Below are 22,127 nucleotides of genomic sequence, written 5' to 3' on the forward strand. Positions count from 1 at the left end.
TACTGACCAATATGGTGAAACCCCATCTCTACTAAAAATACAAAAATTAGCTGAGCATGGTGGCGCACACCTGTAGTCTCAGCTACTCGGAAGGCTAAAGCAGGAGAATTGCTTGTACCCAGGAGGCAGATGTCACAGTGAGCCAAGATCACGCCACTGCACTCTAGCCTGACGACAGAGCGAGACTCTGTCTCAAAAAAATACAACAAAAAAAAGGTCCCAACCAAAGAAATCCAGAATAGCTTTAATATACTCTGCAAACTAAGCCCCCACTTCTCAATAAATAATTCCCCACTCTTCTCCATTCATCCATTCCTCCGCCTAATCATCTTCAGAGGAAGTTCTTCATGAGATCCAGCTCCTACCATTTCTATAGCAAACAAGTGTCAAGTCTTTACTATTCTCTGCACAGGAACCAGAGAACATCTTAAAATCCAGTCTTAAAACCCAGCAATGTAAGTCTCCAAAATCTCCAAAAGTCTGAAAGCAATTTATTCCTTAGCTCTCTATTGGCTGGGGAAAAATAAATAATCCAAATATTTGTAGATGTTTTCTTTGAAATCAAAATAGCTGTGTGCCAGAGACAATATTCATCTTTACAACAGCTCTATAAAGTAGATATCATCCTCCCATTACACAGGAAAGTATACTGAGCTCCAGAGATTTTCAGTAGCTACCCAATGTATCCCAGCAAGGTGACAGAGCCACAACATAAATTGCATCTGTTGGCTCCAAATGACGAGGTTAACCACATACCAGACTAAATCATGAGTTTGGAGGTTTTCTCAGGTGTCAACACAACTCGAATGAGATTTCTCACAAGAGTCTTTGAATTATGTATCCTCTTTTAGAATATAAGCTCCTTGAATGATACATATCTGTGCAATGAGTGACATAAGCCAGGGAGACAGTCTTTTTAATAAGCGCTCCAGAGTTTGTGTATCCAAGTTTGTGTAACCTTCTAAGGTGCTACCTGGGAAGGCTCCTCACATTCCAGTGATGTTGCTGTAGCCACTGTTGTTGTTTTATTTTGTTTTGTTTTATTTTGTTCTCTTTTGTTTTTTATTTCTTGCAAACCTGCTCAAAGATGTTAAACCTTTAATGTTTTGAGGACAAATTCAATTTCTGAAAAAAGACCAAACTTATTTGGAGCCAAATCTTTCCAATAAGGTAGACAAGTAGTTTACATTAAATTTAAAAAAAAATCCTTGTATCTGGGGGTCAATAAATATTTGTTGGCCGGACACCAACAAATATTTGGAGGGGGGTGAGTCACTTGAGGCCAGGAGTTCAAGACCAGCCTGGCCAGCACGGTGAAACCCTGTCTCTATTAAAAATACAAAAAGTAGCAGGGCATGGTGGTATGCACCTGTAATCCCAGCTACTCAGGAGACTGAGCCACGAGAATCATTTGACTCTGGGAGGCGGAGGTTGCAGTGAGCAGACATTGTACCACTGAACTCCAGCCCGGGCAACAGAGTGATACTCCATCTCAAAAAACAAACAAAAAAAACCTCGTTGACTCCCAATGACAACTAAATGAAAATGAAATGCACATTGTTTGACTGTAAAGAAGAGAGACTCGTTTTATTCTTTGGCTCATACGCCTTCTCTGAAAACAAGTCCAGAAAAAAAAATTCCGGAGAGATTTTGAAAAGTGGTGGGTCATTGGAATAAGAGCAGTATATCTAAGGGAGTTGCTGTTGGAAGACAACCTACAGTTACACAAGCTTTAGATTTCAAATCAACAGGCATGTAAGGAGTCCCAGTTTCATGCATGACACAGTTCTAGACACTGTTTCCTGTAGCTAAACAAGAACAGAATTCTCAGCGCTGCCAATCTCTGCTGGGGGAGGGGGGAGGCAGGATGCCCAGAAAAGCAATGAATACCCTTGATACAAAGCAGAACACAGACACTCCAGAAGGACTGGGGGAGGTGTCCAAGGGAGGGATAGAGTCTTCTGGCTGGAGGGTCTAGAAGAGACTTTGTGGAGGAGATCGAGTTGAGTTGAGCCTCAAATCAGGGCTTCAGTCAGGGCGCAGCACTTTAAGAGGCTGAGGCAGGCAGATCACCTGAGGTCAGGAGTTCAAGACCAGCCTGGCCAATGTGGTGAAACCCTGTCTCCACTAAAAATACAAAATTAGCCAGGTGTGGTGATGCACACCTGCAATCCCAGCTACTTAGGAGGTTGAGGCAGGAGAGTTGCTTGAACTGGGAGGCAGAGGTTGCAGTGAGCCGAGATCACTCTATCGCACTCCAGCCTTGGCAGAGAGAGATTGAGACTTCATCTCTTTTTTTTTTGAGATGGAGTTTCGCTCTTGTTACCCAGGCTGGAGTGCAATGGTGTGATCTCGGCTCACCGCAACCCCCGCCTCCTGGGTCCAGGCAATTCTCCTGCCTCAGCCTCCTGAGTAGCTGGGATTACAGGCACGTGCCACCATGCCCAGCTAATTTTTTGTATTTTTAGTAGAGACGGAGTTTCACCATGTTGACCAGGATGGTCTCGATCTCTTGACCTTGTGATCCACCCGCCTCGGCCTCCCAAAGTGCTGGGATTACAGGTGTGAGCCACCGCGCCCGGCATCTCAAAAAAAAAAGCAGGGTTTCCCACCCTTTTCATCACATGGCACTCACAGAACATGGTAACAGCTGGGTGGCTCACTGGGACACAAGAACAATGCAGCCATGGATAGGAGCACTGGCCAGGAGGGATTCTGTGGTGGCTCCAGCCATCTGGCTGCCCTCAGGGATAAGGGGAATGAATCCTGCAGTAACCATTTCACAACACACCAGTCGGGAAGCTCTGCCTTAAAGAAGGGGCAGAACTTCCACAGGTGGGTTGGAAGGAAGGGTACTGCAGGTTCAGGTGCACAAGGTAGAGAGGTGACAGTGTCAGTGAGAGTATTCTGAAAACATGCTATTATCCTGTTGGCAGTGGGGGTGGAGGGGCACTTAAGAAAGTCAGGACTAAGTAAGTAGGTTGAGGCCTCGAGTGTCATGTTCTAGAGTTTGGACTTGATTCCATAGCCAATAAAGATCCTTCTAGAGTTCCTGATGGGGAGCTGAGTGGTAAGTTCCTGGGGGGGAAAAAAAACACCTCACACTTCTTATGGTTTACTTAAAAACAGCCATAAATAATAAATTTTAAACAAACAGATAAATCCCAAAAGCTAAGATTCAGGCCTTCTTCCTGTGTCAGGCTTAGCAGGGTGTCCCGCTTAGAGAAAAAGGCTCAGGTGATTTAGAAATAAGATGAAAACCTCCAGTCCCTGGTTGTATGGAAAAAAACACTCTGAAGCTATAAAGTAAACACCCATGTTTCCTCAGGAGCCCAGGCCCCTCGGGAGCTAAAGGCAGGCAGACTCCTTTATGTATTTTTTGTTCATCCTGTTAGTAGTTTGAGCTGCCACTGCTGTCGTCCACCCTGACTAAAATGAGAATAAATATACACACGGCTTATAACCAGGCAAACCACCTGCCTGTCTGAGAAGGATGGCATAGTACTAACACGGGGCCGGGGGAGAGGACTCTTAAGATGGCTGCTAGCGTTGCTATGGAAATTTAATTCCTGACTAGAAGCAAATCCCATTCAAAAGGCCAAGAATGGCCATGTTAGGTCAAAAACGGAACATGAACTGGGGGAAAAGATTGCTTTTCAAGAGAACCAGACAATTAATTTAGCAGAGGATCCACCCTGCAAAGAGAACATTATAGATACCTAACGTGAGGGATCTTTATTCTGTTAAAGTCCAATTTTTAAAAGCACCTACAAGGGATAAGGTGGCAAGAGAATGTTCTCCATTTCAGCAGAGAAGTTTACATGGCAGCGGGAGGGATGGAGGTGAGAGGTCAGAAAAAACTTTGCCAGCAGAAGAATTGTAAGACACTGATCTATGTTCCTGAAGAGAGCTGTGGATGGGTTTCTCTAGGAATTCTAAAGAAAAGTAAAATTAGCTACATGTCCCGGTTGGTCCAGGTTAGTGCCCTCCAACATTTTTCAGTCTAAAACCTTCAAGAGTCCACATCATTTTCTGAGGTCTAACTCTAACTCAGGATTAGGAATCCAAATTCTCTTCAATTCCCCAATCTGATGGTCTTTATGTGGGGGTGGTGTGTGTGTGTGTGTGTGTGTGTGTGTGTGTGTGTATTCAACCACAAGTAAACCGCAGCTGCCTAAACAATTCATAGGCAATGTGCAGAAACATACTCATACCCAGGCACACTGCCTCTCGTTAGATTTTGAAGGGAAGGCAAGGGTTAAAGAAACACACATGGAAAGAGGGCAGATTAGCAAATGCAGGCTTTCTGTCCAGCAGAAAACCTACAGAGGTGGGGAGGCCAGCCTAATGCCAGAGCTCACCGCTACTTACAGACTGGGGGTACCTATAGGTATGGGCAGGAGGGGTCCGGGCAGCACGGCTTGCCACCAGCAGGATATTAGTAAGATGTTCCCATGATGAGGCGGTTCTAGCCCCTGTTCTGGGGATATGTCATCACGGTTTTCCTTGGACCTTTGCCCAGCAAGATACAGTAGGGATGTCTCTTTAGTTGGGCCTTTGTCCACCTTGTGGTCAGGTGGTCACACAGGATGTTTCTCATAGTCCAAACCCCTGTGACATGTTTCACTTTGACCAAGGTCTGCAAAATAGCAGGGAGCTTACAAAACGGTGCGGTTTGGACTAACACCTCTTACCCTTCTCTGTATGTGCTGTCTTCATCACACATCACCCTCTGCCCAAAGTTCAAAGTCTATCAGGGAAGTATCAATTCAGTCAATCAGCAAATTTTACTTGAGCTGATTCACTGAATTTATGTAAACCACTGTGTTAGGTGCCATAGAAATAATAAAAGGCAAAAATTTCATTCCTGACTTCAAACAACTTGCCCCATAGAAAGACCACATGTGACTATAAGAGGAGACAGTGGGTTAGTTTAGGGGCCCAGCAGTAAAGAGTGTAAGCATTTTAGGGGTTCTGAAAAGGGAAAGCTCTTTCCTTGCTGGGCTGACCAGAGAAGGTAAAAGGAGTATTTTTTTTTTCTCCTAATTGTGGTTAAACACACACACACACACACAAAATGTACTGTCTTAACCATTTTTTTTTTAATAAGATGGGGTTTCTCCATTATGGCCAGGCTGGTCTTGAACTCCTCACCTCAGGTGATCCACCCACCTCGGCCTCCCAAAGTGCTAGGCTTACAGGCGTGAGCCACCGCACCCGGCTGTCTTAACCGTTTTTGAGCATACAGTCCAGTAATGCTGAGTATCCTCTTGTTGTGCTGCAGATCTCCAGAATTTTTTCATCTTGCAAATCTGGAACTCTATATTCCTCCCCGTAACCCCCTCCCTCAAACCCCTGGCAACCAGCATTCTAATTTCCGTTCCTGTGAATTTAACTCCTCTAAGTAGCTCATATAAGTAGAACCATACAGCATTTGTCTTTTCCTGACTAGCTTGTTTCACTTAGGATCATGTCCTCCAGGTGTATCCCTGTTGCATCATGTGGCAGGATTCCCTACCCTTTTCAGGCTGATAATATTCCACTCCGCGTGTAGACCACATTTTGTTTATCCATTCATCCATCGATGGACACGTGGATTGCTTCCACTTCTTGGCCGTCATGAATACTGCTGCTAAGTGGGTGTGCAAAATCTCTCGAATACCGTGATTTCAGTTCTTTTGGATGTATAACCAGAAGCAGACTTAATGGATCATATGGTAATTCTATTTTAACTTTTTGAGGAATCGCCACTGTTTTCTACAGTGGCTGTACCATTTTAGATTCCCATCAACAGTGCATAAGGGTGCTGATTTCTTCACGTCATCACCAACAATTGTTATTTTGGGTTTTTGTTTGTTTGTTTGTTTTTGTTGTTTTGACAGTAGCCATCCTAATGGGTATGAGGTGGAATCTCCCTGTGGATCTGATTTGTGATATTGAACATCTTTTCAAATGCCTGTTGACCAATTGTGTATCCTCTTTGGAGAAATGTCTATTCAAGTCCTTTGTCAATTTTTAAATCCAGTTATTTAATATTTTCTTGTTGAAGAAGGAAAATATACCTTGAGCTGGATTTGAAGTGAGAAAAATGTCTGGGTAGGTCAAGACAGGCCTTTGCCGCTCCAGGAGTCAGATGACCCAATGAGAATGCATTAAGGAAGATGAATCTGGTGTGCTGTGTTGATAAGACAGGCCGTGAGCGCAGGCATGGTCTTCAGACCAAAATCCTCTAGTTCCTTGTTCAGGATTTGGAGAGGCCAAGGGCCCCAGACTTGCATACCCAGCTTAGCTAAACTAAATTTCTATAGCAAAAGCAGACCCAGTTTCCTTGTTACCATCACTGCTCAAGCACATCCCTTAGAGGGAGAGGGCTCTTGGCCTCCACTGTCACCCCAAGTGACTGATGGGGCAGTCCTTTACATTTCTAGTTTATCTTCTGGTGTTTTTTTGTTTTTTTTTTTTTGTTTTTTGTTTTTTGAGACGGAGTCTTGCTCTGTCTCCAGGCTGGAGTTCAGTGGCACAATCTTGGCTCACTGCAACCTCCACCTCCTGGGTTCAAGCAATTCTTCCCCTCAGCCTCCCGAGTAGCTGGGACCACAGGTGCGTACCACCACACCCAGCTAATTTTTGTATTTTTAGTAGAGATGGAGTTTCACCATGTTGGCCAGGATGGTCTCGAACTCTTAACCTCATAATCCACCCGCCTCGGCCTCCTCTGGTGTTATTTTTTTATAGCCTCCAAGTAATTGGCACTTTGGTGCTCTCCCTACCTCCTACTGGCCTGCTATGGCCAGGGCAAGAGTCCAAATGGGAATAGAGCTGATGCAGTGACAGGGCCTCAGGTGATGGGGCAAGATCAGTCTGGCACAAGTCCTGCCACATCCTCGTGCTGGGTTGTACACTGCCCTGACTCGTGGGCTGCCCCTCCAGCCAATGGATTTTATGGCCCTCTGTCTCCACTGGAAGCAGGAGAGAGTCCAGATCTGTCAATGCTGAGTTCTCTTCTGAGAGCCTGCTGTCCCAGGTTCCCACATCAAACACGTGGTGACACTCATCAAATGGCTTTTGTTGTGTGAGTACTCATCAAATGTTCCCGATACACTGTCAACAACTAGCCCACCAAACAGTATTACTCCATGAGACTCCTACTAAAAGACAGAGATAAAGAGACAGAAAGAAGGGGAAGAACAGGGAGGTGATACACCTGAAATATTCATAGTGGCTGCTTCGGTGTAGTGGAATATGGATGAATTTTTGTTCTTTGTGCTTTTCTGTATTTTCCAAATTTTTGAACATGAATATGTATTACTTTTGTAATCAGAGAAAAGGACAGCACATGGTAATTTTTAAAAAGCCTTTGTCGGGTTTTATGCTCACTTGGGCTTGGTGCCCTTGTGGATTCCACACAGAAAATTGTAGGGTCCTTGACCCTCAGAACTTCTTATCCCAAATACACCTGCTGCTCTGGCTGAGGGGTCCAGAGACAGTCCTGGGAGTCACAGAACAGCCCTTGACACCTAACCCCTCAGGACACAGAAGACAGCCTGGGGTAGAGGCACCGGGCACAGAGTGAAAAGGGAAGGAGCCAGAAAGGGAGGTGGGCATTCCTGGGGACCTGGGGTCACCTTCATCTCTTCTCTGGCCAATCCAGAAAGCCCTCAGCCTTTTGGATGAGACAGTGATTAGAACCTAGAAGGGTTCAGCCTTGCAGATGAGGCCGAGAGGAGTCCTGCACGGGCTCATCAGGGTGTGCAGGTGGCCACCCCAGCACAGCCTGGCTCCTCATGGCCATTCCTCGCTGGAGAAATCCCCACATTTTCAAGGACTGACTCTCTCGATAGAAATTGGCTTGGTAGGGGGACTGGAATGAGTTTAGCAAGGCAGAAAGGAGGCTGAAAGACAGTATCTTGATTTGAATCAGTGGTATAAAACCCGGCAAGCCTGGGATTCTAACATCAGCCATTTCCCTTCCTACCCCAGGACAAGAAGCATCATGGGTCCTAAAGATAGCCCCGTGGGAGAAAAGGGGCCTTCGAGGCAGCACTAAGGAAGGATAGAGATAAAGTCTTCCCTCTGCACTGCCCCTTAGAAGATAAGGTGGGCTGCTACTGGTTTATGCATAAAAGCTGCACATTATAACCACGATCCTGTGCATTTATAGAGCACCTTCTCTGCTCCCTAAGAGCTTTTATGTACCTCATCCTATTAGACAGGTGGGAAACTGAGGCTCAGAGGAAAAAAAGCAGCATGCCCAAGGGCATAGAGCAGTACAGCCAGGACGGCAGCCTGGTGCTTCAGACTCCCAAATCAGGCTTCTTTCCCAAGACAAGCTGCATAATTTACACACGTCCATTTACCTTTCTGAGCTCCAGGGGACTCTGCCCGGAAAGCGAGGTGCCCGTGTTCTGGAGATGGTTGTCTAAGAGCCCAGATTCCCTCTGCTTTCACTCCTAGCCCCAGCCCCAATGCCTCCAAGTTGCCCATCTTATCTCAAGTTTGAACAAACCCACTTCTTACAATCTGAAAGATGTGGTTGGCCAGGCGAGGTAGCTCACATCTGTAATCCCAGCACTGTGGAAGGCTGAGGCGGGTGGATTATATGCACCCAGGAGCTCACAAGCAGACTAGGCAACACAGCGGACCCTGTCACTACAAAAAATACAAAATTAAGCCGGGCATGGTGGCTTGTGCCTGTGGCCCCCATCTACTCAGGAGGCTGAGGTAGGAGGATTACTTAAGCCAGGGAGGTAGAAGTTGCAGTGAGCCGAGATCACACCACTGCACTCCAGCCAGGGAGAGAGATCGAGACCCTGTGTCAAAAAAATAAAAATAAAAACAAAAGACACGGTTTTGAGGTCCTCAAGAAGAAATCCCTTACTGCCTACAAGCCCAAGAGGTACCTGCATAACCTGTCTACACAAGCCTTCTCCGGCCTCAGCTTAACAAAAGATGCCTTTGTGAACATTAGAATGGGGCGCCCCCTCCTGGCAGATGACTTAAAAGGCAAGGCCCTCGGGCTGGCTGTGCGCCCTCACGTCCAGGGACTTCAGCTCTCTCCCAACCAAGGGGCGGGCTCTGTGCTGGGCAGGCAAGGGGCCTCACCCCCAAGCACCAGAAATGCCCAGAAAGCCACCCCAGAGCTGTCTCCCCATCCTCCCTCCCTGTGCGCGTAAACACTATTTTCTTCAAGCTTTCCACTTGGTTGATCCGGAAGGCTCCTCGTCCCACACCCCGCCCCTTGCCAATGGTCTGGATTGGATTTCCAACTCCCTGTGTAGAGCTGATGAGGTCGCATTCCCACGGGGAACCAGAGCACTTTCCTCCTTCTCTGCCACCCCCACCCACCCCCCTTGGAGAGCTCCTTTATGCTCTATTTTTAGTTTCTTGATTGCAAGTGAGAAGTCGGAATCAGAGAATGTCGGAAGAATGCAGCAGGAACCAACCCTGAGAAATGGACAGCAGCATGGGGAGGGAGCAGGGGCGCCCGTGGGAGGGGAAGACGTGGCACCCTGAGAGCCCCCAACCCCAAACTCACGGGTGCACAGGGAGGGCTCGGGCGTGTTCTCCGTCCTCTCCCAGGCCAGCAGGGAAAGGGGGCTGGGGGAAGGCCAGAGAGCTGGAAGGCCCTCTAGAGGCCACCTGGCCCAGCCGGTTCCTTCCCAGAGGAGGAAACTGAGTCACACAGCTGGGCAGTAAGTGGCGGGGCCGCAACAGGTCCCCTGATTCCTGAGGTGTCTTTCTGTGGCCCTGCCCAAGGAGGTCCCACAGTTTGGCCGGGAGCATTTCCCCCTGATGCCTCCTCAAAGCGGGTGACACCTCCATACCAGCCAGCCTGAACCCTAAGACCCAGGGCGGCCTCTCGCAGCCCAGCCCGGCCCCGCTCGGTCCAGTCACCCCCCCGCAGCCTCCCACCCACCCTCGCTCGAGCTGCCCAGTGCTCAGTTTCCCTCTCCCACAGAAGTCGGAGGTGGCCCTCAGCCCATGCATCACCTCCCTCCCAAGCAGAGAGAGAAACATTCGGGGCCAGGAGCGTTCCCCCCACGCGCCGCCGCACTCCCTTAAATGAATGAACTGACGGCTCCAAAACCGCGGCACAATTGGCAGTTATTGCTGGCAGTTTATCAGTATTAACTGATTAGGCCCGGGATGATGGAGCCCCTGTCTAGCAAAGCCGGCCGCCTCGCAGGCCGCGCCCCACCCTGGGCCGCTCCCAGGCAGCCTGCGCCACCCAGCTCCTGGAGGCGCCCTGCCCGCGTCAGCCTCCCGAAGGCCCCGGCCCCGCGTGCACCCGCTCCCACTCCCCACGCGCCCCTGCAAAAGAGACACATTTAAATAAATAAAACAAAATTCAAATGAGGACACTAAATCTCCCCGGAGTTTAATTGATGATCATTATGCTTGGGAACCTAAACTCTTTTAATTTCACTGCGGTGCTGGGAGATGAATTATAGAATTACAGTCGCCAATTATCAATCACGCCTTTGCTCCGCGTCTCTTGGCCGCCCAGCCGGCTCGCCCTCCCTCTCACAGGCCAGGGGTTGAAGAGGCGGGATAATAGCATTGGAAACAGAAGCTTAGCCAGGGAGAGGGGTGCGAACCCGAGATTTCGAGGTGCCCGGTTTCTCTTCTCTCTCTCTCTGTCACCACCTCCTTCCTAACATGCCACCTTTGCCACTTCATTTTTTAAAATAAAAAATAAAAAACAGTAGCAGAGAAAAGAAACTCCTTTTTCATTTCGAGCTTGGCGTTGCATTCATTTTGTTCAGGGTAAGATGTGCTGGTGGCTTCAGTCCCCACACTAGGCAGGATTCCAATAGCAAATACTGCCCCCACCCAAGCAGCTGCAGCCCAGCCCACCTCACTTTGGGGCATGGAATGGGGGAGGCTTCAGAGGGGCCCAAGCAAGCTTGAGTGCCACCCCGCACCCAGGGCTGGAGCCCCAGCTTCCACCATCAGGGACTGATTCCATTGCCCTCTCCTTCCTGTCCTCCTTTACTGTGAAAATAATAATAATTTGAATAGTAATTTCCACCAAAGCTGTGAATGATTTGCATTTGTATAGTGCTCCGCAATTTGCAAAGTGCTTTCATGTGCATTATCTCATTTGATCCTCCCAATAATCCTGAGAGAGGTCGCTAGAGCAGGTATTCTTGTTATTCAAACGTTTATTCATTCATTTGACTAACATTTATTGAGTTTCTACTTTATGCCAGGCCCTGGGGATATAACGACAAGAAAAAAGGAGGCCTCCTTCCTCAAGGATTTGCAGTCTGTTGGGGAGATCCTACTAAGTGAGGCTGAGGAACAAAGGGTTCCACTTCACAGAGGCAGGACAGGAAGCTCGGAGGGGCCCGGCGAGCTGGCCACTGTTGGGAGTGACAGGGCCAGATCAGACCCCACATTTGCTGCATATGGCTCTAAGTACGCACCTTCCATCTACATTATTGTCACCATTGTCTTCATCTCATCTATTCTTTCAGAAGTGCCCACATAAATTCATTTCTAGCCAAAAATACATACTCGTTGGCAAACAGTTGTAGGTCAGGAGAGAAAAGTTTGGGAGCCTCTGACACCAACAAATCTCTCAAGGCCAAGTGCATTCCCACTGCGTAAAGGGAGGTGAGGGGTGAGCGTGAGCACCAGATGCCTGGGTCCTCCTTGCGTACCTGGCACCTGAGGTTCCTTCCTGGGATTTTGCTTTGAAAACTCTGGTCAAGTTTTCATGGTTGATTGATTGGTTGGCTGACTAATTTGTTGTTTATAATAATCTGTTTTATTCCAAAAAAGATTCAAGGTGGACCAAGAGTTTGCATTCTCTCCAAGAGGAGTCAGAGAGATAAATGTGGTTCACCCACCTGTCAATCATTGCTCTATTCGCTTACCAGTTCCATCCCCAGGTTTGGTCTATGAATGGAAGCCCAGTATTTGCAGTCTGACTCTGCTCCATGGCTTCTTAATCACCCCAGGCCCTCTGTCCACAGGGCCTAAGGGGCGGGGGGTAGAATTTAACCTTGGCCAGTTCACTTAGCTCAGCCCCACTGCATAGAGGCTGGGTCCTCAGAGTCCCTGAGCTAGAGACCGAGGCAAGGAAGCACAGAGTGAGGGGATACATGGCAGAGCCAGATCCTTGTCTTCACCTTTCTGCAGAACTAAGTATCTCTAGGAGGAGGTCCCGCAGGGATCACAGCCTGGGTCAGAGCCCACTGGTCTGCCTGGCCAAAGCCAGGACAACTCTATTCTGTCACCAGCTGGCTTCCCTGGGCTCTGGGCCACTGGCCTCCAGCCTCAGGCCAGGCACCCAGCCATGCCGGGGAGCCAAGCAGCCCTGGCAGGGACAACCCTGTAACATTCTCGTAGGTCTTGGAAGGCTGAGATGGAACCAGGACGCTCTGTCGAAATGACGTCTCCATCCTTAGATGGGGAAGGCCTCCCAAACATTTCCTGGCCCTGTGGCCTTCCTCCAAACCACATCCCACACCACCACCTTCCCCTGCCCGGTGCCTGGTCCCACAAGGACAGGGGAAGTTTACCCTTCGGCTTCTGCTGCCTCCTGTCCTACTACCCTCCTTTCACACCATTTGCTCCCATGTTTAACTTTGTCCTTTTTTACCTCTCCAAGCCCTGCACCTGATGCCCCATCTCCAGCCCTGCCTTCAAAACCCACTTCAGCTATCACCTCCTCTGAGAAGCCTTCCTGACTATCCCACCATTACCAAACCAGAGTTCATCTCTGCCTCCTCTGGGTGTCCTCGGTGTCTTGCACAAACTCCATTTAGTCAGTCCCCAGTCCCTCTACCACGAATTGTAGGGCAAGTCATGTGTCTACACAGCTGCTCCTCCCCTGTGCTGTCAGTGCCTTCAAGGCAAGGCCTGTCATTACTGCACCCCTAATACCTGCTACAGCACCTCACCTGCAGTAGGACCCCACTAATATTCACCTGCAGCTCTGTCCTGGGGCAGCCGACTCAGGCTGATTTGCCCAGGACTCCTTCACTTTTAGCACTAAAAGTCCTACATCCGGAGACCCCTCAGTCTCCGGCAAACTAGGATGGTTGGTGCCCCTCCTCTGCGCCTGTCACTCACAGCTGAGAATCGCAGTCCTCGAGCAATGTGAGACCTGTCTGCAAGGCTGAGTTCTCCAAGTCCATGATGGCTTTGGGGCAGGGCGAAGCACCTCCAGGCATAGCTTCCACCACATAGGCCTGAGCATCCAGAGAATTCCAGAACAGATTCATGTGACTCAGAATTTTTCAGAAATGGAGCACCTGGGAAGCCATCTGGGATAGGAAACTGAGGCCTGAGAAAATAGAAAATGGCCTACTCACGATGGCACTGGAAGATAGAAAGACACAGCAGGGTGACAGAAGGGACACGAGACTGGGAGTTCCAGGACTTATAACCCCAGCGCCACCATGACACAGGCTGCCTTCGCCCCTGGGCCAGTGTAACCCACCTCCCTCCACCCAGGCAGGGCAAGGGGGAACTAGCAGCTAATGAATCCACAAGCTCTCCACTCACTATTTTATTGACTCCTCCCCCAAAACACTGTGCCATTTTACAGATGAGAAAACCAAGGCTCAGAGAAGCCCAGTGATGTTTCTAAGCTCAACCTGCTGATGCTAGTGCTGGGTTTCTAACTCAGCCCGAGCCCTCTCCGCTACAGCACCGGGCCCTCGATTGTTGTGGTTCAAGTTCCTGAGAATCTAGCTTCTTTGGGTAGCCAGATGTCAGGTGCCCCACTGTTGCTGAATCAGACGCTCAGCATCAGGGAGAGGAAGGACATCTCAAGTGGCTCGAGGCTGTGGGCATCCACCCGGGGACAGAGAAGGACGTAGGCAGAGCAGGCTGGAGACCACTGTCCGCAACACTCCTCTGAAATACAGATCTCAGCGGGGAGGAAAAGGAAGGAGCTGTTTAACAAAGCTGTCTTGTTCAGAAAGAAGTGAAGGGAAATAGTGCTGGGAATGGAAAGCATGAGAGGAAGAAGCGAAGGAGGAATGAGGAGTCTTTGCAGCTGATGAAAGGAGTTGGGGCCAACTTGCAGGTCGTGGGCGGCCAGGGGAAGGAGCCTCCCGCCACCTCCAATTTCTACCAGCCAGTGTCCCCACAACACTCTGCTACCCTGGATGCTGCGTGTCTGCAGATGAATTAGACACAGGTTGTGCTCTGCAGACACCGCCATCCACTGCAGGAGACCCTCATTTCTTGGACTCCCCTTCTTTCTAAAGCCAGACCTACAAGAGCAAGGGCTGAAAATTTGCTTCTAGCTGAGCCCATGAAACAGCCTCGCCCCAGTTCCTGTCCCAGGCCCCGCAGATGGTCAGAAGCTTCCACAGCCACAAGAAGATCCTGCTCCCCGGACCCCAGCAGCTTGGCTGGCCCATGGCTTGACTCCACCCGCTTCCTGGAATACAGCGTAGCATCAGCTGTTCAGCCAGGACTGGGGAGCCTACTGAAGGGGCCCTGCAAGGTTCCTGTCTAGTTCTGAGCCAGCCTCAAAGCTGACAGATGAGCTCATTAACCTCAGGAGCCACCAGCCTGGTCTCACCCACTTTCCCCCTTTCCCTGCTCCTTCCAACCTATCTTTCTGGCCCAGACCTCCATATCTTCTTTGCAGGCTCAAATAGCTGTATTTCTGAAATGTAGAGTGCAGTTTCTCTTCTAATTACAAAAATAACAGCTGACAAACACATGCCAGGGCCCCCTCTTTTCCTCCTAAGCTAACAGTCCCATTAGGACAGATCCTGAGATCTTCCATGCCCTCTCCACATATTTTATGAAACAGCCTCAAAAGTGCTCTGTGTCTTGCTCTCTCGCTCTCCCTCTCCCCGCTCCTCTCTCTTTCAAGGCAATGGCTTTGTGAAAGCTGAGGGGGAAAATAAAGCCTTTTACTAAAATGTCACTCTGGGAAAAGGGGGGGAAGTTTTCTAATAGGCCATCGAAGGCTTGCTTTTTTTTTTTTTTTTTAAGTGTGATAAATTTGGCCTGTCTTAAAAAGACAGCTCAGTGTTGCTTATCAACTGTGATTTGACCAGATAGCCGTTTCACAAAACAGACACTGGTCTTTTTATAATAAATGAAAGCAATAAAGCCAAGAGCTGGGCCAGAACTATAATTAAGAATCAGAAGCTAAAAACAGTGGTGTGTCAATGGAGGGCAGGGTCCAGTCTTTGGGCAGCGGGAGTGGGCAAGACCGGCTGGAAGTCCTGGGATTCTGAGAAGTGGGTGCTGAGGGTGACACCCCACAGGAAGGGGAAGGTGACTTGCTCCAGGTCAGGGAGATGTCCCCTCTGGTCACACTGTCCCCTTCTCTCCTCCTCTCACTTTGAGAGCGTTCCTTCCCTGGACAGATGGGCCTATGGGTGGAGAGAGGAGGGGCGACGAGGGGCTCTTCCCCACCCCCAAAGCCAAATCAGACGCCTATTTGAAATTCAGCCAGAAATCCCCCTCCTTGCTCTGTCTGTGCACAATAAACATCCCAGACTCGGCTACTCCTAAAGAGCTGTCTGTTTAACACAATCTCCATCTCAAGCGGCTGTTTTGCATTTCCTTTTGGCTTTATTAAAACTGATTTTCTATTTGCACTATAAAAACTGATCTGATTAAATTTCCATTTTTCCCCAAAGAAAAGACTCTCCCTCTCTCTCTCTCTCTCTCTCTCTCCTCTTTCTCTCTTCCCTCTGTCTCTCCTTGCCTTCCTCTCTTTTCTCCCTCCCACTCTCCCTTGCCATTCCTTTTTTCTCTTTCCCCAAACAAATAATTCTTGATTATTCTCCCTCCTCATCTTTCTCTTGTTCCCCCACAGGGTCCCTGGCAGTTTCCATGGGAATGGCCATGGATGATGCTCCCAGGGAGGGAACAGAGGGGAGCTCCCACCCAGGGAAGCTGGAGCGGGGCATCAGGAGGCCAGCAGGGTGTCCTCTGTCCCAGACATCCCCAAGGGCACCTCACACTCAGGGAGAGGGTGGGGGGCTGGATGGCATCCAGCGCTGCCCTTAAGCTCCTCAGGCTACAGTTCTAACAAAGTGAAGCCTGGGCTTCAAACCTCCCATGGGCCATACAGCTCCCTCCTTGTGTTCAGGGCCACGCCCTGGCTGAGCAGTGTGTGACTAAGGACACAGGGGATGGTTCAGGAGGTGAGAGGACTTGCAAACCCGCCATCCCTACAAGTAAAAGGCCATAGCACTTAGCTTTGCATTTTTGCTTTTCTCTCTTTCTGGACAACAGAGAACCTCATGTCTCTGTCATCTCTGCATAATGACAATGACTACCGTTACTCATGAAAGGCCCACTGTGAGGTGAGCAAAACACACACCATCTCTGTGATTCTTACTCCTGCTCCCAGGGAGATCATCTCAGGGAAGTCAGGGGACTGGTTCACGGGAAGAGGCAAACCCAGGAGGACCAGCTTCAGAGTCGGGCTTTTAACCCCTGCACCACCCAGCCTCGTGGAAGGAGGGGACCCTCGTGCAGGACAAAGTCAGAGTGCCCAGAGGCTCTACAGGGAAGAGCTGAGGAAGGCATCTCAGGTGAGAAGACCAGCCGATGAAGCAGTTCCACTCTGTCCTTCCAAGGTCACCCCGCCTCAGGTTCCCCACTCACTGGGACTCCCTGGCCTCCCCTATGTTGGCCTCCAGGGTTCTCTCCTGTCCTTAAAACTGTCCCTTCCCCTGATGCAGCTGAGGCAAGCTGGTATTTAAGAAAGACTTTTTTCAATGTTTAAGGAAAACAAAACGTAAATAAAGACAGGAAATATAAGCGTCAGGCACCAGCTTATTTCCCACTGCACCAGTGCACCTGTGCATCATCACTAATTATTCGGGAATGAGTGAAGGGATGCATGCATGAATGAATGAAGAGCTTACCTGCTTACCAGCCAAAGCCAGAAAAGGCATTGCTAAGCTTTTCTACACAGCTAGGGCTGTCCACTCAGGGCTGGATTCCAGTTTAAGAGGCCAACTGCCCCAGTCTGACAGATAGAATGGTAGGTGCTTGATTTGCACACCAGAAAAGCCGTCACCTGTCAGGTGAGATCCCTTTTGCATATTCAGGGGTTGTATTCCTCATGAAAGCTGCCCAGTGTTACCCCATGCAGAGGCCATTCCGTGTGCATAAGAAGAATTCACACACACTCCTAACAATTCATCCCTAGTTACTGTCCTCTCCGGATCTAACTCAGGGCGTCCAGACCCACCAACACATATTGGCTCCCTCTGGCCCCAGCATCTGGGGCTCTCTTTCAACCACCACCTGGTTGCACATGGACCTTGTTCCAGAGCCAGGGAGTCTTGGGTTGGCCAGAAAAAGCCTTGGCCTGCAGACCAACAGAAAAGATGAATTATGCCCCAGCTAACTAAGGCACAGGTAGCAGGCAGCAGCTGCAGAGGAGAGCCACAACCTTAAAGAAAGTGCTGCAGGCATTCAGCAGGGCAAGAGACTTTTGTTCTGGTGGAGGGGTGGGAAAAGGCTTCATGGAAGAAGCCCATCAATAGTCCCTACATTTAAAAACATAAAGAAGGACCTTCCAAGCAAATGGACCAGCTGAGCCAAAGCATGGATGCTGAAAAGAACAGGAGCCACAACCCACACTCAGTCTGCTCTGGGCAAAGTATGGCAAGGGGGACAGTAGTAAAGAACACCAATGGTCGGCTGGGCCAGGACACAGAGGGCTTGGATGTCACAATGCAAAGGGAGCCCTGAGAGCCAAGTGCCCTTCTTCATCTTCACCTGTCTAACCCTCGTTGCCCTCCAATGTGCAGTTGAAAGCCCACTTCCTCTGGGAAGCCTTTCCTGATCTCTCCAGGAGGGATCCATTCTCTGCTAAGCTCCTCTGCACTTACAGTCAACACCACTCACTGGACTTGAAGGAGTTCAGTCCTTCCAGGTGCCAGTCTGCCAGAACCACTATCCCCAGGACAGCACGCTCCTGCTCTCCCCAGCATTTGACCATGGCTCTTCCCAGCCATCTCCTGCTTGCTGGCTTCTGCCTGCTCCTCCTCAGGGGTGAGCTCCAGGAAGCCTTCCTTATGCTTGGCCTCTCACCCTTGGCCCCGCATCCTTGGCCCTACAGCATCCCACACTTCCAATGTCCACACCATGTGAACATCTCTGTTCATGCCCCTTTCTCCTCCACCAGAGCATGTGCTCCTCAAAGGCAGGGACTATTTCTCTGATCCCTGCATTTGGTGCACCCAGCACAGTGTCTAACACAGTTTGGGTCTTCAATAAATGTTTGTTAAATGAATGGACAAATGAATGAAATACCACCTTGTGAATATCCTGCACTGTGGTTTTGGTTTGCTGTGTAACCTCCGTGGAAACATCGTGCCTGCAGTTTGCAAGTTCCGTAAGGGTAGGGGCCTATCTCCATACCCTCAGCATTTAACACAGTGCCATGGTCACACCAGGTGCTCTCCACCTTTTTGACCAAAAAATCTGGATCATGTGGTCTGAACTAAGTCTTGAGAAGCTTCCCAAGAGAAGCAAAGCCACGTTTCTGCAAGGGACGATGGTGCCGTCAGAGGCCTGAGGCAACGAGAGCGACCTCCAGAGCCTAAGCCCCATGAGGGCAGGAGCCTGTGCTGCCTTTGTCCACTCCTCGGTCCTGTGCCTGGCATATAACAGCTGCTCAGAACGCACTTGCAAAAAGCAATGTGGTCATGCACAGAAAGCCACCTTGACAACTGTAAATAGCACATAAAGGTTTCTTGTGATAACCGTCTAGATACAGGGAACTAAAGGAGAAGAATGCCTGAAAAACAGAATGCCGGGGGTGGAGGGAGGAGCAGTGGTTTGTGAGAGAAGATGCTGAATTTGGTTCTAGACATTTTATGGTGACAGCAAGACATTTAAGGAGAGATGTCCTGCAGGGTGCTGGATTTATGAGACTACAGTTCTGGTAAGAGGTCAAGGCTGGAATGAAAATTTGAGTGTCTTAGAAAAAAAAGAGAAGAGCTACAAATGAACTCATGCAGGAAGTGAATCTAGCAGCAGAAAGGCAATGCCAGCAGGGATCTGGAGGGACAGCCCCAGGATGGGGCAGAAGTGCAGCCGGAGAGACTGGGAAGGCACAGCCAGGGAGGTGGGAGGCAACCGGAGGACAGTGTGCACGTGAGGTCGAGGACGACGAGCAAACTCCCGCTCGCTTGTGGGGATGTTTCCCATCTTCTGACAGCTTTTGGCTCTGCGCTTTCTCAGGGACAGAGTGATCAGCCCCTGCTTCAAAACCTGGCTTGGCTCTGGACTCCTGTTCTGCAGGTTCCTCCGCCACTGCATACCCTCAACTTCCCTGCCCTCCCTCCCTACAATCAGGCCACCAGTGGGACCACACAGGATCCCAGGACCCTGCCATATCACAGATTTTAAGGGAAAAAAAAAAAAAAGATTCATGAAGCATCACATCCCTCACTCTCATGCTACAGATAAGGCCCAGAGAGGGAGTTTAACCTTCTGGAAGTCACACAGCTAGGAAGCTACAAGCAGGACAGGATGTCAGGTCTCCAGTGGCTTCGGCTAGTGCTTCTAGGTTTCTACCCAGTACACTGGACACAGGAAGCAGAGACCCAGAGGGAAAATGTGGCCTGCCCAAGGTTCGCAGCTGGGCCAGGCTGAGGCCAGAATCCAAAAACCAGATTTCCGGACCACAGTTTTCTCACTCTGCTGCCTGCTGGTGTCCCAGCTCTTCAGGCCAGCCTCAGTGCCCACAGTGCTCCTCAGAGCAGGCAGACACAGGCTCGCAAGTATAGACTGCAGGGCAAAGATCGAGGGCCCACACCCTGACTGCCCCACTCATCCATAAACCTCTGCTCAGAAAAGCGCCCCGAGGACAGGTCCCCTTTAAGGGCAAAGCCCCTTTTGCTGGAAGAGCAGCGGCTGTTAACCTCACTTCATCCACACCTCAAATCTGGGCCATTCCAAAGAGACAATTACACGGCCTTTACCGTCCCTGCACCCAAAGCTGCTGGCTGCTTAGAAACCCCTGGCCCTCCTTGTCCTGAAGCTGCCAATTTCCTCATCAGTATTTTATTTGTCTGTTTTGCTCATTTTTAAGCTGGTGGCAATTGCTATTTAAATTGTTTTGTAAAGTGTCTTTGCATTTACAATGCCGGCTGTCAGCAGCCCCACAATAGGAAATGAGATTTGGCATCAAAGGCAAAGACGCTACTAAAATACATTTTAATAAATATGTAAATCAATTAATCAATCACCCATCCAGGAAAAGAGCTTCGGGAACACAGGCTGGCTGAGAGGGAGAAGGTAAGGAGAATGTGGGGTCCCAGGTGGCATAAGAGGCTCCGCAGGCACCGAACTCAGGGGTTCTGGGCACATCTCGGGCAGCCAGCCCCACCTCTGGTCTAGGGTGCCTGGCCTCCCACCCTCCCACCTCTGCCTTAATGGGCTTCACATGGTCTTGCCACAGCAGCCCGTCAGGAAAGGGTAACAGGGTGTCAGTGAGGTACAGACAAAATCAGCTTCAGGGCTAAGATTGAGAAACCAGCCCTCTGGTTGAAACTCCCACTACCCCCCGTTTCTTCTCCTCTGAGGCTGTTTTCTAAAGAAGTCAGAGGTTAGAAAGTACTTGCAAGGTTTATGTCTGTAAGTTGGACCAGCCTGGAGGATTAGCACCAGAAAACGCCAGGAAGACATGACCAGCTGTTCTCTCTTTTCCTGAAATGGTACCAAAGGAAAGAGGCTTAAGCTATCACAGGCAGCTGGGCCGGGCAGCGGGGTGGGGCCAGGTCACTCTCGGAAAGGGTCCTGACCAGGAAGGTAAATATGACTCTGGGGACAGGATGGAGGGGAGAGAGAAGAGGGCTACCAGTCAGGATATTTTAAAGCAGGAGCTCAGCCAGGAGTGGTGACTCGCACCTTGTAATCCCAGCACTTTAGGAGACTGAAGTGGGTAGATCACCTGAAGTCAGGAGTTCAAGACACGCCTGGTCAACATGGCAAAACCCCATCTCTACTAAAAATACAAAAATTAGGCGGGAGTAGTGGCACGTGCCTGTAATTCCAGCTGCTCAGGAGGCTGAGGCACAAGAATCGCTTGAACATGGGAGGCAGAGGTTGCAGTGAGCTGAGATCATACCACTGAACTCCAGCCTAGGCAATAGAGTGAGACTCTATCTCAATCAATCAACCAATGAACAAAGCAGGAGCCCAAACATACACTGTGTCAGATGAGCAAGGCTGGGGTGTCTAATGGTAAGGGGGCTGGGCCACATGGTCATAGATTCTCGGTTTGTACCAAGGTGTGCTCTAAGTGGCATGATTCTGGCCAATGAAATCTGAGCCCCATCCTGGGGCTGTCTCCAGATCCCTGCTGGCGCTGCCTTCCTGCTGCTAGATTCACTTCCTGCATAAGTTCATTTGGAGCTCTTCTCTTTTTTTTCTAAGACACTCAAATTTTCATTCCAGCCTTGACCTCTTACCAGAACTGTAGTCTCATAATCCAGCTTAGGCTGGCAGATAAAACCTCCAAGCCTGGGCTGCATAGACCCCACAGAGCCTTAGCCATGATGTATGGTTTGTGAATGAGGGTGCCTCAGGGTTACAGAAGTGCATCTTTACACGGCTTTCAGTGGGACCTTGGGAAGTCATGTTCACCTCTAGGCCTCTCTCTACTCACTAGACAGTGCAAGCAGGGATTGGGCAAAATGAACTCTAAACCTGAAAACTCTCTGACTCACTTTTGCATCGTTGTGGAGATGGAACCAATGTCTTCCCATTAGAGCTGCCAGCCCTTTCTTGGCTGTCAGAACACGTCGGTCTGACCCTGAAGACCATGTAGACCCATCTGAGGGGCATAAACACCCCCACAAGCCCAGGCGATGGGAAGAATGGTGCAGATCCATAGAGAAAGCCAAAGGCTCCAACCCCAGCTTCTCTCTCACCCTGACCTCTGCACTCACTCCCAACTCCCATCCCACCTCCTCCCCTGGACTGAAGACCAGTCTGGCCCCCAAATTACCTTGTTTTTTTTAACTGATGCCACCTGCACCAGAGGCAAACATTCCCATCAGCACTGAGAGCGTGCACACATATCCATCCTGGGTGCCTGGGTGTGGAGGCAAACAGCATGTTCCTGGGCCACATTTCATAGGCATGCAGAAATACATGACTTTCGG

The sequence above is a fragment of the Callithrix jacchus genome, chromosome 10 (assembly GCF_049354715.1).
Source record: "Callithrix jacchus isolate 240 chromosome 10, calJac240_pri, whole genome shotgun sequence".
Classification (NCBI taxonomy): domain Eukaryota; kingdom Metazoa; phylum Chordata; class Mammalia; order Primates; family Cebidae; genus Callithrix; species Callithrix jacchus.